The sequence below is a fragment of the Neovison vison genome, chromosome 1, assembly GCF_020171115.1.
Source record: "Neovison vison isolate M4711 chromosome 1, ASM_NN_V1, whole genome shotgun sequence".
NCBI classification, from domain to species: Eukaryota; Metazoa; Chordata; class Mammalia; order Carnivora; family Mustelidae; genus Neogale; species Neogale vison.
In genome coordinates this window covers 171,720,420-171,738,987 of record NC_058091.1, presented here as the reverse complement: position 1 = coordinate 171,738,987, position 18,568 = coordinate 171,720,420, and positions in this window count along the sequence as shown.

Below are 18,568 nucleotides of genomic sequence, written 5' to 3'. Positions count from 1 at the left end.
AGTGATGTATGGTGACTTGAAAAAAAAAAAAAAAAAAAAGATCAGAAAACTGCTTGACAGATTCCTTGACTCAGCGGAAGGAGCCACACCTCTCCACTTGCCCCTGGACCATCACACAGCGTCCTTTGTCTGTGAGTGTTTCTGGGTCTGTGAGCTTGCCAGAGGCTTTGATCTGGGACTTTTTATACTAAATAACAGTCAAATCAATTTCAAACACCTTCATTACAGTACACAGCTCATTATGTTCTGGCATAACGTTTGGTTCCAAGCCCCAGGCCACGTTATAATGAGGACAGGAGTGCACACCAGTCCATGCTCCACAGTGACTCTGTATTTCTAGGCGACAGCTGCAATCACCGCTGGGCTAGGTGGAGACCAGGAACTCATTCACAGCCTTTAAAGATGCCTTCCTAATGTTTTAAACGGTTTGCCATAAAACGTGGTTTGGTTTTTTTTTTTTTTCCTTAATCAAAGTATAGCTGACATATAATTTAGATTAGTTTCAGGTGTCCAACATAGGGACTCCATACCCACATACATTATGAAGTGATCACCATGATAAATCGAGCTACCGTCTGTCGCCACGTAAAGTCGTTACAGTATTACTAACGATACTCCCTGAGCTGTACACTGTAGCTCCCCATCTCACTGATTTTGTAACTGAGACTTTGTATCTTTTCATCCCCTTAATCTTGTTACATTGTTCATTTTTTTCCCTTTCTGTTGGAAGCGCTTTTAGAAATGTATATGTAGATATGGAAAAGCTGACGTTGGATAAATATTTTTTCAAATCCTTTTTTTAAAAAATATTTATTCATCTGAGGGAGAGAGAGCACAAGCAGGGGGAGCAGCAGGTAGAGGCAGAGGGAGAAGCAGAATCCATGCTGAGCAGGGAGTCTGATGTTGGACTCGATCCCAGGATCCTGAAATCATGACCTGAGCTGAAGGCAGACGCTTAACCATCAGAGCAACCCAGGTGTCCCTATTTTTTTCAATCCTTAGTAAGTGATTTAACACGCACACATAGTATGGTACATAAAAAGTAGTTCTCTTATATCTGTTTTTTTTTTCCAAGAAATTGTCTATATATCAATGTTGTCTATTTCTCTATATGCCTCTGTCTGTATGTGTGGGGGTGTATCAACCTCCCTTCAAAACATAGATTCAAGACAATTACTTTATATGCAAAGTTAGAGGATAGCTTGCCATTTTCTCCATCGTGGGTTCACAAAGAAACTCCAGGGCCTGGACTGGCCAACAGGCTGATGTATATTTACCCTTCTTCTTTTGGTAAGGCAGGAAAACATAACCCTCACGGCCTCATTTTTGCTCCATAGTATTTGCACTATTTCAATGCCTAAGTGACCATCCATGAAATTGTGACATTACACTTGAAATAAATGTGACACAATGTTGGCCGCCAGTGTTTTTCCTCTCTGATTTAATTATAAATTCTTGCTAAGAGCCAATAATAGAGGAATTACTTCACTGGACACACAAGACATTACCAAAATTACTTGTGTTTCTCTGTTGCTGGGAATATAAGGTAGCGGGGCAGAAATTCTTTTCACTGTCACAACTGATTATCATTGATTAATTGTTTATAACTCTAGATGGAAACAAATGCATACTGGCATATAAATAATCATAACTTGTTTTCTTCCCGGCAAGTCATGGTCTGCTTGGCATCTGAGGAAATACTAGAGGAGCAGAGGAATTGAAATTTTTTTTAAAAAAGGATTTTTTAAAAAAGGATTGTTACGAAGATAAAACAGATTTTATGCAGCATAAGCAAGTGCTAGGAGTTTTCATGTTAACCTTGAAACTCTACTTGAGAATGGGATTCAGCAATATTTTTATAGTTATCCCTGAATATCTTAGAGGGATCTATGGGAAGAAAACAGTCCTTTTGTGAAGGACCATCGGTTATAATGTAATATGACAGTCAAGGTCTCGCAGAGGGGGCCTGATTACTAAAAGCAGTATATTATCTGCATAATCCAGGGTCAGCAAATGGAGATGGAACAGACCAAAGGGTAACTTGAAATCGAGCCTTGTCCTTCAACACCTGTCATTAAAAGCCTTGGTTTCAAGGGGCGGAGGGGATCGCATCTAGAGAATGAGAAAGCTCGCTCATCAGGAAGGCTGCAACTCCGAATGGGTCTATGCAGATTGACAAGATCCCGAACTTTTTTGCTACTCTGGAGGTTAAAGACAAAGAGGCAGCTAAGGTCCACGACGGGGAAGAATTAAGTCATGAAGTAGCCTTCACATTAAGCAAGCACACTGAGAAATAAATCTAGATTTACAGACAAATGCATTTGTCTTAAACACAGGTTTTGGGGCGTCTGGGTGGTTCAGTCGGTTACATGTGTGCCTGCGGCTCAAGTCAACATGTCAGGGTCCTGGGATGGAGCCCTGCATCGCAGCAGGGGAGCCTCCTTCTCCCTCTCCCTCTGCCCCACCCCCAACCACTGCACATGTGCTCACTTGCTCTCTAATAAACAAATACTTGAAAAAAAAAGTTTATCTCAGAAACATTATACAGCATATTCATAAGATAAGGGTTTTGCATAAATAATAACATCTGAGTCACTACAGTTACAATCACTGCATTTTGTCCCTAACATTTTCAGGTCAGGTGTAAATGAAGGATACCTACATTTCACTTCCCAAGACCAAACGTCAGTCTGTTTAAAATAGCTATTTTCTATCTTGGCCTGTTTCTGTGGAGGATGAAATGAACTGCTTTGAATCAGTATGAAATAAAAGATATGTCTTGAAATGCAAACATGGACCTGTTTTTTAAACAGGCATTAATGACCTGTAATCAAGGTACTAATCATTAAATAGCAAAACAGTGAAGAATGTGAATTTTAAAAAGAAAAAAAAAATGTTAGTGCTCTGGAACATACATACACAGCAAGCTAAATGCATAAAGCTCCTTCTATAATTACTGAAGATTATTATAAATCAAATAAGAAATTAGTATTCCAGCTTCATTAGCCTGTAGCACCTGTTCATTAGACAACAGAAATGTTTGCCGCTGGGGAAGAGAAAAGAGACTTCCTAAGTAAGTATCAAAATGAATTGCTTTGCTACATTTCTAAGCTTTCATGGAGTTCAGAATCCTACACCTGGGAGAAGATGGCAGGAAGACAGGTCTCTCCCTTCTGCCCTGCTGATGGGAATGGAAAATGGATCGGCCACCTTGGCCATCCCAACAGTTTGGGAGTTTCTCAAAAGCTACAACGTAAAGTGACCCAGAAATTCCAGTCGTTCATTTCAAAGAGAAATGAAAACATCTATCAAAACAAACTCGTGGCCATGTTTCCCTAGCGGTCTTATCCACAAGAGTCCCAAAGTGGGAACGCAGCCATTGTCGATCCACTGATGAATGTTTAAATGAGATGTGTAAGAGCCACACCACGGTAGAGTAGCCAACCATCAAAAGATACAAAGTACTGCCACAACAGGGAAGAACACTGAAGACATTCTCCTAAGTGAAAAGAAACCAGCCACAAAAGACTGTGCACGTCTTACACGTTTCTAAATGAAAGATTCAATAGAAAAAAAAAAAAATCTATAGAGACACAGAGTAGATTAGTTGTTGCTTAGGGCTCCCAGGAGAGAGGGAGGAAAGAGAAGTCACAGCAAATGGGTACTGGGATGCCTTCTGGACTTACAAAAACATTCTAGAATGAGAATAGGGCGATGGCTGCCCCAGTTCACAAATAAGCTAAAAACTATGGTACTGTATACCTGAAACAGGTAGCTTTTGTGGTATGTAAATGATACCTTAGTAAAGTTGGGGTTTTGTTTTCGTCTTTTAAAAGACACACCTCTTGGGGCACCTGGCTGGCTCAGTGGGTTAAGCCTCTGCCTTTGGCTCAGGTCATGATCCCAGGGTCCTGGGATTGAGTCCCGCATTCGGTTCTCTGCTCAGCAGGAAGCCTGCTTTCTTCTCTCTCTCTCTCTGCCTGCCTCTGCCTCTCTGCCTACTTGTAATCTCTGCCTGTCAAATAAAATAAATAAAATCTTAAAAAAAAAAATGCTTTCTCTCTCTTAAAAAAAAAAAAAAAAAGACACACCTCTTGGGTGGGGCAGAGGCGGGGTTGGGGGGGACCTGCGTGGTACAGTCTATGAGGCTTCTGACTCTTGGTTTCCACTCAGATCAGGATCTCAGGGTCTTGGGATCCCCACAGTGCTAGACTCAGCTAGGAGTTGGCTTGAGATCTCCCCTCATCTGCCCAACTCCCCCCTACCACGTGTATTATCTCTCAAATCAATCAATCAATCTTTTTAAAAATAAATAAATAAAATGAAAATAAAGACATGCTTCACCCAGCTCAGGAAGACAATGCTCAGGCTAATAAGGAAGCTGCTACAGAAAAGTACTAGGAGATTTCAAACAAAAGCCTGACTTCAATCCCCGGCTGCCCTGTCCCTCTTCTCCGCCACCCCTACCCCTACCCTACCATGACCATCACCACCGCTCCCCCCGCTCAAGGGCTCCTTCTGTTAGCATGGCAGCTCGGCTCCATACCCTCTCTCTCCTGCTTCTTGGTTTTGGTTTGGGATTTGGGTTTTTGTTTTTTTAGACAACAATGCGCAGACAAAAACTCAAGGTTTACCAGGACCAGATATACCAGTAACTTATATGAATGGTGGGTCTTCCCCTTCTTTGAGTGGTGAATGCCCGGCATCCCCCAGAGCCTGCCTCTGCTGGAAAGGGGGTAATAGGAGCTGGAGGATAAGGTTTACTCTCCCTTCTCTTTGGCACAAGGAGAACAATGCAGAAATGAGGCCATTACTTGGCTGACAATAGAGGGATCAGAAAGAACTGATGCTTATCTGAGTTGGAGAAGCCTCTACCACCATTCTCTTTTACTTAAGTAATTTTAAACCCCTTTTCATGTTTTTAATTGGTGAGACAGGAGGCTTTGTTGTTAAACTGAGGGAACTGACAAGCCTCCTATGACTGAATTGGCATCTCCACCTGTCCTTGGAAAAGGATAGGTATTGTCTGCTCCTGCCTGAGGTATATGGGGGCAAGAAGGTTTTTTGTGATCTGTTCCTGTTGTGTTTATTTTTCTCCCATGGGGGCAAACCTCATGCATTTCCATTTGTAAAAGAGGTTCCTCAGGGAACTCCCATTCAGAGCTGGAAAATGGGCAGAGAGATGCAAACTGAGCCCAAAGCGGGGGGGGGGGGGGGGGGGGGGGGGGGGGGGGGTTCCTGGATTTCCAAGTTGACAATGACCAGTAACGTCACTTACTGGGAACCTTTGGAAAGGAATTTCTCTAGGGCTCCCCTGGGCCAGCCACTTGCCTAGAAGAGTTTGAACAAGCTCTACTTTGGGCCATCAATTGTCTGTTCTTAACCTGTCAAGGTGGAGATTCAATTCAAGCCCCACCCACCCAGTCCCTCTTTTTGGGCTTCAGATTCATTTAGACCTTGAACCTCTCCTTCCAACATTCTTGTCCAGATGCATAGGGAAAGGAAGGCTACCACCTCCTTTCCTACTCACCTTACCCCAGCCTCCTAAATATTTTGATACATGGTTGAAAAAGTGAAGATCAGATACCAAGTACACCTGGTTCTTCAAAGTTCCTTAACCGCATTAAAAAAAAAAAAAATTAGGGTTTATGTATTTAGGTAACACACAGATCTCTTAACTTGCTATGGAATGCCCAATTATAACTGCTATTATAAGGTTCTCTGGAGAAAAAGAACTTTCTGTGATGTCTGAAAAGTGCACAGGGTATTTGTTATCTCTTATTTCCTAAGAGAGGGGCACCTGGGTGGTGCCTTCAGCTCGAAGCATGATCTCAGGATCCTGGATCCTGACTGAGCCCCACGTCGGGCTTCCTTCTTGCAGGGAGCCTACTTCTCCCTTCCCCCCCCGGCTCATGCTCTCTCTTACAACCTCTCTCTCTCTCTCAAATAAATAAATAAAATCTTAAAAATATATATTTCCTAAGAGAAAATCATGAATGATAAGGACAAAGGCTTCCAATGGTAGAGACACCCACAGAACACTCCCACCTCCCTCATCTTAGTGGAGAATGCAAAGGTCACATGAAGGCCAAAAGACAGAGCTGTTTTATAGACAAGGAAAGAAGCCCAGAGAAAGCAGCATGCTCATGGAAGACATAAAAGCAGTAACAGGAAAAGCCAAGACCATAACCTATGCCCCGGCCCCCCGTTCAAAACCAATCCATCTCTTTCAGGGAGTGAGCATCCCACCCGGTCCTGCCCCCACATGGAGCCCTTGAGTCCCCTTCTCCTGGTGACATCAGCCTTGTCCTGGCCAGAAACTACCTCAACAGTTCAGGCCATAGGAAATAGGATTTCCTACCTGCAGGGCTGTTGAGAACATGTGCTGGAATGAAGAAGGAATAATAAGATACCATCTGCGAGGGGCTAGAGGGGGATGCAAAAAGGGGGCTCACTGGCCGGCCCCCCTCTACCCAGGGTCACATGTGAGCCTCCAAGTGTACAGTTAAATGCCAAGGCTGCCACGTGGCCTATGGGATTGCACAGCCAGACGTGGTGCCCCCTCCGCGGACTCCTCATCTCCTGTCTCTATTTGGAATGGTGTCGACATTCGGAAGGAAATCAGCATGGTATCTTAGGAAGGGCGCTCTGGAGAACAAATGGATGGTTATGGGAGGGGAGGGGGGAGGGGGTGGGGAGACACAGGTGCGGGGGATGAAGGAGGGCACTTGTCATGATGAGCACTGCGTACTTACAGAAGGGTGGAAACCCTCGACTGTACACCTGAGGCTAAGAGTACACTGTATGCTAACTAGTTAGAGTGTAAATAAAAATCGGGAGGGCAAAGGGAAAAAAACGAGAGAGAGAGAGAGAGAGAGAGAGAGAACACTGGGTGCGTAGCCAGAGGATTTGAGCTCCAGCTGTGGCCTTGGCCGTGTGACTTGACCCGAATGCATTTCTGTACAAAGGGCCAGGATTCAGAGCCCTGCTCTGAGGATCAAGTCAGCAAATATATCCAGAACATTGGCGAAAGGATATCCTCCATAAATGTTAACTACCGCGATCGTCACTTTTCATCTAACAGACCCATTTTACAGGAAAAAAACCAAGGCAGCAATGGAAGACAAAGCTCCCACTGAGGCAAAGATGTGTTAATGACTACCACTAGCAGTCATTACTACTTGGGGACCCAGCCCCCAAGTCTACTGTGAGGACTAAGTACACATGACCTGCCTTCTGAAATTGAAGCTGCTTGTGTACATAGGCTTGTAAACCATGGGCAGGCTGTCCTTCCTCTTCTCCCACCCCCAGAGCCTGGAAGAGGGCTTCCAGGGAGTCAAGGCTAATTGAGTGCTCACCAAATGAATTCCACACACGGCCACTTCCGAGGATGTCAGACATCCGATCCAGAGGCTACAGTCTATGGAATTTACCAATTTTACTGAATCTATGGTTCTGGATTCAACCAAGACCCACTCTTTTCACCACATTATCAACAAAACACCTCTGATCATTGATTTGGTAAGTGACCGGCCAGTGTAGACAGCCCTTGGAACTCAGTAAGTGACCGGCCAGTGTAGACAGTCCCTGGAATGGTCTGGAGCACTTCCACTGTTAAGGAGAATGTTTTCCTCTGGTCTAAACGTCTGACTCTCAGGCGTTCCTCTAGGTGTTAGAGGAGCCTCCGTTTCCAGAAATTCATCTCCAGCAAGACTCGGAGGCCAAAGGTCAGGCCGAATGAAACCTCCTCAGCCGTGACCACCACTGCAAACCACAGTCCTTCTGCACGTGCGGCTCACGGACGTCCCCCACGTCCATGGTCCCCTTCTGTCTGGGCCCTAGCCAACGCCCGGCATCCTCTCAGGACCGTTCTCCACTGAAAGACGCCTGGGGGGCCTCGCTGGAAAGAAAGATCTGCGGGTGCCCCTGGAAACCTCGGGATGCCCCCTGTGTGGTTGCCCCGAAGCAGCTAGGCCGGTGCTGCGTCAGGGAAGAGACAAAGACAGGAGGGCTGGGGAGTCTTACAGGTGCTGTGCTCTAGACGGGTCCTGACGCCAGCGTCGGAGGCCCTCGGCAGGGAGGTGCGGATGAGCCGCCGGCATTGCTCGTTCCTCTCTTCATATCTGCTCCACAGAAATTCACCTCGAAACGCCTTCAAAAACCCTAAATTTATCCTGGAAGGAAGCCAGATCCAGGACAATGGTACTGGATATTACAGAAGTTTCAGAATGAAGCTTCTTTATGGTTGAAAATGAAATTTCAGATTTTTCAAAAAGGTTTATAGATTTATTTTTTGAAAGATTTTATTTATCTGAGAGAGAGAGAGAGAGAGAGAGAGCGTATGCATAAGCTGGGGGAGGGGCACTGGGAGTGGGAGGAGCAGGTTCCCTGCTGAGCAGGAAGCCCCATGCAGGACCCCATCCCAGAACCCTGGGATCATGACCTGAGCCGAAGACAGACGCTTAAGTGACTGAGCCACCAGATACCCTGGAGAGCAGGGAGGAGGGGCAGAGGGAGAGGAAGAGAGAGAAACCCAAGTAGAATCCACACCAAGGGCAAAGCCTGAGCTGGGGCTCGATCTCACAACTCAGATCGCAGCCTGAGCCAAAACCAAGAGTCAGATGTTTAGCCGACTGTGCCACCCAGGTGCCCCCAAATTTTAGATTTTCATCTCACCTCTCCTTCTTCACGTCAAGGCAACCCAGCCTCTTGAAGCAATGGCCTTGCTCAACGCCAATGCTGGTTCCAACACCTACAAAAGGAAAGCCATCCAGAATCTGGTTATTTATGAGCACACCAGAGCTAGAACTTGCACTGGAAGAAGACAGAGGTCTATTCATTCAATTTTCTGACAAAGAAAAAAAAAAAACTTTCCCTGAGTTTCACATTCCAGTCCTGCTTAGAAATTATTCTAGGAAAACAGTGCCAAATCGTGGGCATCCAAGGACACCCTAGCTAAACCAAAAAGAAAAGCAGGTGAGCAATGAACCTTATTAGCGTGTGTCCTCCCGGGCTGATGACTGTCATTAGGCTGCTGGAGGGTGACATCATTTTCTCTAAGAGTCAGTCAGCTCGAAAATGTCAACTCTCGCGGTGAATTAATTCTCGCAGCTGCCTCGTGTTGCCTTCTGCTCCTTGTTGCAAGAAATGGACATATTTCATTTCTGGGATCTGTCAGACATGTTGCTGTTTTAAATATAACATCTTAAGCCCAAGCCAACCCGAACATACTGTGTTTGGAGAAGCCTGGTAGGAAAACGTTGCCTTCAATAGAGTCAAAGGCCAAAGCGTAACACCTGGTAATCTCGTTGGAAAAGTCATCACTTTGCTTCCATTTTATAATGGCTTTTTGTTTTTTTCCCCCAACAACTCCTCCAGTATGAAGTTAATAGGAACAGTTACACCACAAGGATGCGGTCATGAAACGGTTATATGGGGAGTGGGGGGGAAGCGGGCCGGAAGGACTGAGAAAGGAGATGGATTTCAGAGCAGAGATAACCCTCTCTGCAAGACCTAACCCATCCCACAGTTCTGGACTCTGAATGTCACTCTTGTTCACTTCACCAGCCATGGGAGACAGAAAACATATAGCACCATTTATTCATTCTTTTCAATAAACATTATTGAATGCCTATATTTTGTTCTGTTCCCAGGCTGGGCACTGGGGAAATGATTGAAAGACAGTTCCCACCTGCAAGAGAGCTCTGGGTTCAGTCAGGGAGGGAAACATGTAAAGGGAAATAAAAGAACAGTCTGGAAGTTCCAGAGGAGAAAGAGATTCAGCAGAGTTTTCTGAGAGTGAGTTTTACGGGAAGATTATGTGTGTTTACAGACACACCTGCACAATCCTTTCCAGAAAGTGAGTGAGAGAAAATGGGGGAAAAGGGACAAACAGAAAACCATCTTTAATAAATAACTACATAGGAATTGGGAATAACCTTCATAAATGAATAAAACACCTGCCCATGGGGTCAGAAATGCTAAAAAGGGCCTCGAAGCCCCCCAGTGTATCTTCCTTGTTTTCTGTCTAATGTAGGAAACACTCCGAGCTGGAAACTAATACTGTAAACCCACTGTTAGACTTGACAACGTGTAAACCAATGCTGTAAATAAACACACGAGTGTAGCTGACAGATACTGGACAGTCTGACAGTAAGTCCGCAGAGAGCTACCTGGGGAAGCATCATACCCGAAATCATAAGAAACGGGAAAAATTAAGGGCTAGACAAAGTGGTGTGTTGCCTTCCATGTTTTTATTTTACCTTGTTTTAATTTATGCAGTAAAAGGCACAGATCTGAGGTGCTAGAGTCTGAGATTGCACGAATGCAAATGCTCGTAGACCCCACTATCCCCGTCCAGACCTGCAACGTTTTCACCATCCCACTGAGTTCCCTTCAGCCCTTTCCAGGCAATCTCTGCTGCCCCCTTGGCCAAAGGCAATCGCTGTTCCAATCCATTTTACCATAGATTAGTACATCGTCTGTGTTCTTAAATTTTACATAAGTGGAAAAATTCCACAAGCGCCCTTGTTTCTGGCGTCTTTCATTTGGCACCATGTTTCCACTTGCTAGGAAGAACAGTGGCTGCTCCCTTTGGCTGACTGAGCGGTAGTCTGTTGGAGGAATAGACCACAATTTGTCTGTCAAGATCTGTTGACGGACATTTGGGTTGTTAGCAGTTTTCAGCTATTATGGAAAGAGCTACTTTGAACATTCTCGTACGCGTCTTTTTGTAGATATATGTATTCATTTCTACCGGGTAAATAACATGGGTTTTAACATTTTTAGCGGGACTTATAAAAGTAGGAGTATTTAAACTTGACCTTGAAGGATGAGGTGGAAAAGGAAATAAGGGCCACCCAAGCGGTCGGAGGAGATGGGCAAAAGCAAGGGTAGAAAGGGAAGTGGCTGCGGAATCTGAGAAGGTGAATGGTCAGATGTGAATCACAAGGTGCACGGAGGGTGTTCTTTCTGGCAACCAGCTCCTGGGATGTTTCCAAAGCTTTGTTATTGTTAGCAGAGTCTACGGAGTCTGAACTAATTACGGGAACTTCTGCAAGTGTTACTAAGCTTCTCAGAAAATGTCATTGTTTCTGGGAAGCCTAAGAAAATAGCAAGAATGAAGTCCTACCTCCCCTTCAAGTAGATCTGATTCAGGAGAACTGGGTGCGGGAATCAGGTCCACCACTGTCATCCAGATAGCATTTCCGTTGTACCTTTAAAAAAAAAAAAAAAAACAGGGTCTGGACAAGAACAGGTCTTCCCCTGGGGGGACCCAGGCTCAGCCACCTTGATGGCATAAGCCAGTTCTCTGTCCTCTTCTCCACTCTCAGACCTGTACCTAAGAGCTGTTTGTTGTAAGACAGGTCAGTTCGTGGGCTGGAAGCATATAGCATTCAAGCCCCCTTTAAATATATTATGCAACTCTTTGAATGGATGAGAATTTTTTTTAAAGTTTATTTATTTAAGCAATCTGTACGTCCAACGTGGGGCTCGAAGTCATCACCTCAAGACCGAAAGCTGCGTGCTCTACTGACTGACCTGGCCAGACATCCCTGAGTGGATTAGGGTTCTTCTATATCTGAGCATTAAAAAGGAAAAGGAATGGCTGCTGAGTGATTCAGTCTGCTCTCTTTAGTTTTTCAACCCAAAATACGATTCATAATTAACTGATAACCAAGATTTCTAGCTCTACATTATTTGCGTTGGCTCTCCCAACTATTCTCCAAGAAAACGGATTCCCAAGCCACAATCCGCCCCCCAAAGCCCTGACTCTCAAGAAAGGTATGTAATATTCATAAAATTAAATACAGTAACAGCAATAACACACACAGACACACCCCCTACCACACAGACAGACCACGTAGCTAAGAGTTCGGAGCTATTCCCACATCTTCCTTCCAAGGACTCAACCATTCATAAGCTAGTCATGCACAGGATCAAACAGCCTGGGCTAGGTTACATGGCAGGTATGGGGGAAAAAAACCTCAGCGAGTTAAAAGCAGAGGCTTACTGCTCACTCCCACTACTCACTTGCACTGGAATGTTGTTGAAGGGTAAGGAATAAGGAGCCTCGGGTCTAGTGTTTCTACCCCTAACCCTGTCTCCCGGATCAGGACCTGTAACCCCTCCGAACCACTACTTAACCTACAGGATAAACACATTGTGCCAGATGATCTCTAAGACCCTTTCCAACCCTGGTATTCTGTAACAAATAAAGAAAAATCCCCAAAATCACGAGAACACTCATCAAACAGGCCCATACTTACTGGACTGAACCACAATTTGGCCGCTCCAATTACTTTGGTCATTTCCACGATCAATAATGTTCTCAGTGGCCCAATCAATTATGCCACTGGTTGCGGGGATCATTAAGGTGACTAAGGCCCCCTGAAGGACTGTGCATGAGCCATTCCTGCCTCTGTGCTCTGCCAAGGCTAAAGGGGAAAATGTCCAAGTGTCCCTTTGATTCTGGCTCTTTATCTCATGTTGTCTCGGCCCCTGTTTTTGAAGTGGAAATGACTAACAGCGCCACGCTAGTCAAAGAAAATGGAGAATATGGAGCCTGTATTCAGTGTTGTAGTCTTAAAAACTCCTCCCTGGCAGACACTTGTACAAGGCACAGGAAAAACAAAACCAGGGTAAGACTCTGTTTCTGCCCCTCAGACACACACAGGCACCTACATAGGTCAGCAAAGAAAGAACCCTCCTGCCCTCAGATCCTGGCGCTCCTGGTTCTTGGGCCTTTGGATTCGGACTGGACGACCACACCCACTTTGCCGGGTCTCCAGCCTACACGTGGTAGACAGTGAGACTTCTCAGCTTCCATGAATGTGGGAGCCAATTCCGGTCCTGCTGAGACCTTTATCTCCAATGGGATCTGATTCTCCAGAGAACTCTGACAAATATGTCCTACTGGCTGCTTCCAGACGTGCCTTGCATAAGGGGTCTGAGGCTAAACAACCTTGGGAAACATCATGTACCGTTTCCCTCCTCTGTCACAATAGACATCAGCGTAAAGGTTGCTGGGCAGTCTGCAGCTAGAAACTTCTTCAGTCGTATTTCATCCAACTCTTCAAAACCTTTTAGTCCTCCAGAACCCTTTGAAGTCCTCATAGAATGAGTGCTTCACGGAACTTACTTGAGAGGACAGCTGGCTAGAATTACATGAATTTACCATGACTATACATTTGCTTAAATATTTTTCTTGAAGGAAGACATTAATAATAGGAGCTTTAATTTGATAGGATGCCCAGAACTAGCCTTACACTTTCTCAAGGTTCAAAACACAATGAAGTTGAATCAATGACTATTTATTTATTTTAAATTAATGTTTTTAAAGATCTCTATGCCCAACGTGAAACTCAAACTCGAAACCCCAGATCAAGAATCGATACTCTACTGGTGTGCCTGGTTGGCTCAGTCGGTTAAGCGTCTGCCTTCAGCTCAGGTCATGGTCCCAGGTTCCCGGGATGGAGCCCCACGTCAGGCTCCCTGCTCCGTGGGGAGTCTGCTTCTCCCTCTTTCAGTGCCCCTCACCCCCACTCTTATTCTTTCTCACTCTCTCAAATAAATAAACAAAATCTTTTTAAAAACATAGAATTATGGGAGGAAATATTTACAAAAAAAACACATGTAAAGGACTATCATTCCAAAAATACAAAGAATTCTTACAACTCAACAATAAGAAAACAACCCTATTAAGAAATGGACCAAAGACACCTCACCAAAGGTAATATACAGGTAAGAAACATATGAAAAGATTCTCAACACCACATGTCATCAGGGCACTGTGAATTACAATCACAAGATACTACTGCACACCTATTGGAATGGCTAAAATCCAAAACACTGAGAACACCCAATGCTGGTGAGGATGTGGAGCAATGGAGAGTCTCATTCATTGCTGGTGGCAAAGCCAATGATACTGACACCTGAGAAGATAACCAGGTGGCTTCTCTTACCACAGAATCCAGAACTTATGCTGCTTGGCATTTACTCAAATGAGTTGACAATGTATGTCCAGGCAAAACCTGCACTCAGATGTTTACAGAACTGCTATTCATAACTGTCCCAACTTGGAAGCAATCGAGATGCCTTTCAGTAGGTGAATTGGGTAAATAAATTGTGGTACATCCAGACAATGGAATATTATTCACTGCTAAAAATAAAATGAGCGTTCTTGCCACAAAAAAGCATGGAGTGAGACATGTTTCTAAGAGAAAAAAAAAAAGCCGTTCTGAAAAGGCTATGTACTGTGTAATTCCAACTATATGATGTTCTGGAAAGGGCAAAACTACAGAGACAGTGAAAGCATCAGTGGCTGTCACCTCCCAGGGAGGTGGAGAGTGGGGGATGGGTAGGCAAGGCATGGGGGCGGGTGGTTTAGACCAGGGAAACCGCTGTCTGAGATACCCTAACGGTGAATGCTTGACATCACACACTGGTCAAAACTCAAAGATTCTGTAACACAAAGAGTGAATCCTGATGTTAACTTTGAACTTTAATGCCATGGTAGTATTTGTTCATCAGAGTACACCACACACTGGGGCGCTCATGATCTCAGGATCATGAGTTCAAGCCCCACGCTGGGCATGGAGCCTACTGAAAACACAGAAAAACAAAAAATAAAAAACAGTATGCCACACTCGTGTAAGATGCTAACAGTAACTGTGGGAAGGAGAGAGGTAAGTGGGAATTCCCTGCATTTCTGGTTAACTTTTCTGTAAACCTAAAATGGCGCTGAAAAATAAATACCTATTATAAAACATACAGGCAACACTTTTTTTTTTTTAAGCCAGAAGCCATGGATGCTGAGAAGCCATCTACTGGAGGAAAGGAGGGGTGAGCAAGGGCAGCTGGAGCCAGAACAAATAGCTGGCTTGGGTGCTGAGTGCGGATGGAGCTTCAGACCTCCCTTGGGGCAGAGCAGGACCAAGAGCTCCGCCCCTGCGCTCAGGGCCCCGCCCCCCAAGGTCCCACCCTGCCTCAGCCAGCTCTGCTCCCCTTCCGTGACCCTTTGGACAAAGGTCTCCACCTCCCACTCAGATTAACAGCTTCCTTTTTTTTTTTTTTTTTAATTTATTTATTTTTGAGAGAGAGAAGTAGCGCGCACAGGTAGGCAGAGTGGCAAGTAGAGGCAGGGGTAGAGGGAGAAGCAGGCTCCCTGCCAAGCAAGGCATGATACCAGGACGCTGGGATCATGACCTGAGCCGAAGGCAGCCACTTAACTGACTGAGCCGCCCAGGCGTCCCAACAGCTTCCTTTTTAAAAGGCACACAGTAAAAGTACCTCTTAAAGGCTCCTGCAGGCATCAGGTCAGAGAAGGCACATACAGCACGGAGCAGAGTCACACACAGGCTGTCCTACGATGTCAATGAATGAATATTCACATTTATCATCACAATCAAATCTCTTAAACATTTTAAACCTGTTGATGTGTAAAACAACAACAGCAACAACAACAACAACAACAAGGAAAATAGCTACAGGGAGTGCTGTGTAAATGACTCATCTTGCTGGCCCACCAGTGTCTAGGTGATCCCTCTGCTTCTGTCCGGACAGCTGGCCTCCAAGAACCTAACTGGTTCTCATCTTTTTTTTTTTTTTTTTAAGATTTTATTTATTTATTTAACAGAAAGAGAGAGAGAGAGATCACAAGTAGGTAGAGAGGCAGGCAGGGGCGGGGGCGGGGGAAGCAGGCTCCCTGCTGAGCAGAGAGCCCAATGCAGGGGCTCAGTCCCAGGACCTGAGATCATGACCCGAGCCCAACGCAGAGGCTCTAACCCACTGAGCCACCCAGGCATCCCCAGACTGAGCCTCTTCTAACCTTCTTCTCTATCTCAGCAGCTCTAACGATTTTCACTTCTATCCTGAGCGCTGTTCTTGTCTATAACCAGCCAAATCCTGCCACTCTGTGAATGACTCTCCCAGAACAAGTCAAGCCCTAGAGCAAACTACCACAATCAAATCTTGAAGACCGGGTGATGATTTGCTAATAGAATATTCCCACCGTGCATTCGAGAGAGTACCTTCACCTCTTGGGTCAGTTCCCATCGCATTTTGCGCTTATTTCCACAGAGCAAATGCTTTGTGTGTGTGGGTGATGTCCTATGATTTTATGTCACTGATAATTATTAGTACTGACTTAGAAAGGTCCCATTTTCGACAGATGCATGCCCAAGTTCCTTCAAATACTGCATGTGACATAGTTTATTAAAATAAAATTACTTTAGGGGCACCTGGGTGGCTCAGTGAATTAAGCATCAGTCTTCGGCACAGGTCTTGATCTCATGCTCCTGGGATCAAGCCCAGCCTCAGGCTCTCTGCTCAGCGGGGAGTCTGCTTCTCCCTCTGCCTGCTGCTCCCCGTGCTTGTGCACTCTCTGTGTGTCTCTCTCTCAAATGAATAAAAATCTTTTTAAAAAATAAAATAAATTAACTTTAAAAATAGTCATCTTTGTCTACAATCCAATGTTTAACCACTCAGCATGATTTCCCCCTAACTTTACCAAAGCCAGGAAATTTCTCAGCCTTTGTAAAACTATATTGTTCATGTACAAAATCATAAGCACTTTTCCTACAGAGATCAACTCAGTCACCATATTAAAAATAACTAATTAACTTCCTGTGCCACTGATTAGACATAGCATCCAATACTAATCATTATCATCCACTCTCAAATTTGCAACCTTGCTTCCTCTTCCATGACATGAAAGATTTCACTGCAAGAGCATGAGCCTTATCGTGGACCCTGAGTCATTTATCACCAAGAAGTATGGTTCCTTTAATCAACCATCCTTAACAGGCACTGGATTTGTCAGAGGAAACAGGTGTGTGCTTTTATCCCCTTGACTGATCATTATCTAATAAGGCAGGGAAAAGAAGACAAATTTGTTGAAGAGTAAAAAACTGGATGGAAATACTTTTAATGTTTTTTTAAGATTTTAATTGAGAGAGAGAGTGAGCATGAGGAGGAATGCGCAGAGAGAGAGGGAGAAGCAGGCTCCCCACTGAGCAGGGAGCCCAATGTGGGACTCGATCCCAGGACCCTGAGATCATGACCTGAGCTGAAGGCAGACACTTAACTCATTGAGCCACCCAGCCACCCCTTAAATGTTTTTTCTAAAGTTTATTAATTTAAATAATTTCTACCCCCAATGTGGGCTCAAACTCAGGAGCTCAAGATTGTGAGCCACACGTCTTCTGACTGAGCCAGCCAGGCACCCCACAGATGGAAATCATTTTAACTGACATATCTCTATCCCAGACACCAGTCTTCTTGCCTCCTAAAACGATCAGAATTGGTACATTAACATCAAGCAAAACATTTGAAAAACAGGGATAAAAATCCATCCAAATCTATTTAAAAATCATCTAAATCTACCGGGAAAATATCGCTGACGATTATACATCTATTGCCTTAAAAAGAGTGAAAAGTACAAAGCAAGCTCAAGAACTAAAACTGAGGGACATAGCTCAGTCCCCAGCTAAGGTTACTCCTGACGCATCTGCCGCTGTCCTGCAGGTGATTTTGAAAATGTTAAAGCACCCCACGCAGGATGCTTGAATTATTGTAAGAGAAATACTGTATGGCTTTTTTGGCCACTTGGAAGCATAACGATGGGCAGGGCAGGGATCTATGTGAACAGAGGAATCTAGCCCTGTTAGGGAGGTCTAGGTAGGCAAGGAATTGGTGCGAGTAGGCTGGCTTTAAGAAAGCAAAGCAAAGGAATGCAAGAAGAGAGCCCAAAGCTGTCAATATCTGCGGAGGATCAGGGAAACAAAAAGTTCTCATGAGCCACACGGGAGTAGTCAGTCCAAAGTCAGAGCGGACTATCCAAGACACAGAAAGGAAAAAAATCAGGTTATATAGTGCTGAGCTATGAAGCAGCATTATTCTACCTAAACCCAGATTTGTACACCATAGAGTTTCTTAGCCTATTGCTAAGAAAGATGGGCTACTGGGGGCTAACAGACACTAAGCCCTGGGAACGGCAGTGAAGAAGAAAGTCATTGGAACAGGGACCTCAGTGAACTCACTGTCCACAGCTCTTTCCAAAGAGGCATCAGAATGGGAAGGCCAGGGGCGCCTGGATGATTGGTTGAGTGCCTGCCTTGGGATCAGATCATGACCTCAGGGTCCTGGGATCCAGCACCCCCTTCCTGCCACCCCCCCCACCCCGCTTAAGGCTCCCTGCTCAATGGGGAGTCTGCTTCTCCCTCTGCCTGCTGCTCTCCCTGCTTGTGCTCTCTCTGTCAAATAAATATATAAAATCTTTAAAAAAGAGAATGGGAGGGCCAGTTTCCCAGGAGTGGGATGTGAGCCCATCTGAGGTGGCTTTTGGGGGTAAGTTTTTAAAAATTTCAAGAGTTTTTACGGCAAGGTATACTGCTTTTCTGTTTAAGACAGTGATAAAAATTTAATGAAGTTACTGAAATTAAAAAAAAAAAAACAGGAACTTAACACTCTTCAATACATATAACAGCACAGTTAACAGATAAAAGAAAATTTGGAAAACAGTACAAGAAGAGCTGAGCTAGTCAACTGAGTTCATGACGTTGGTTGT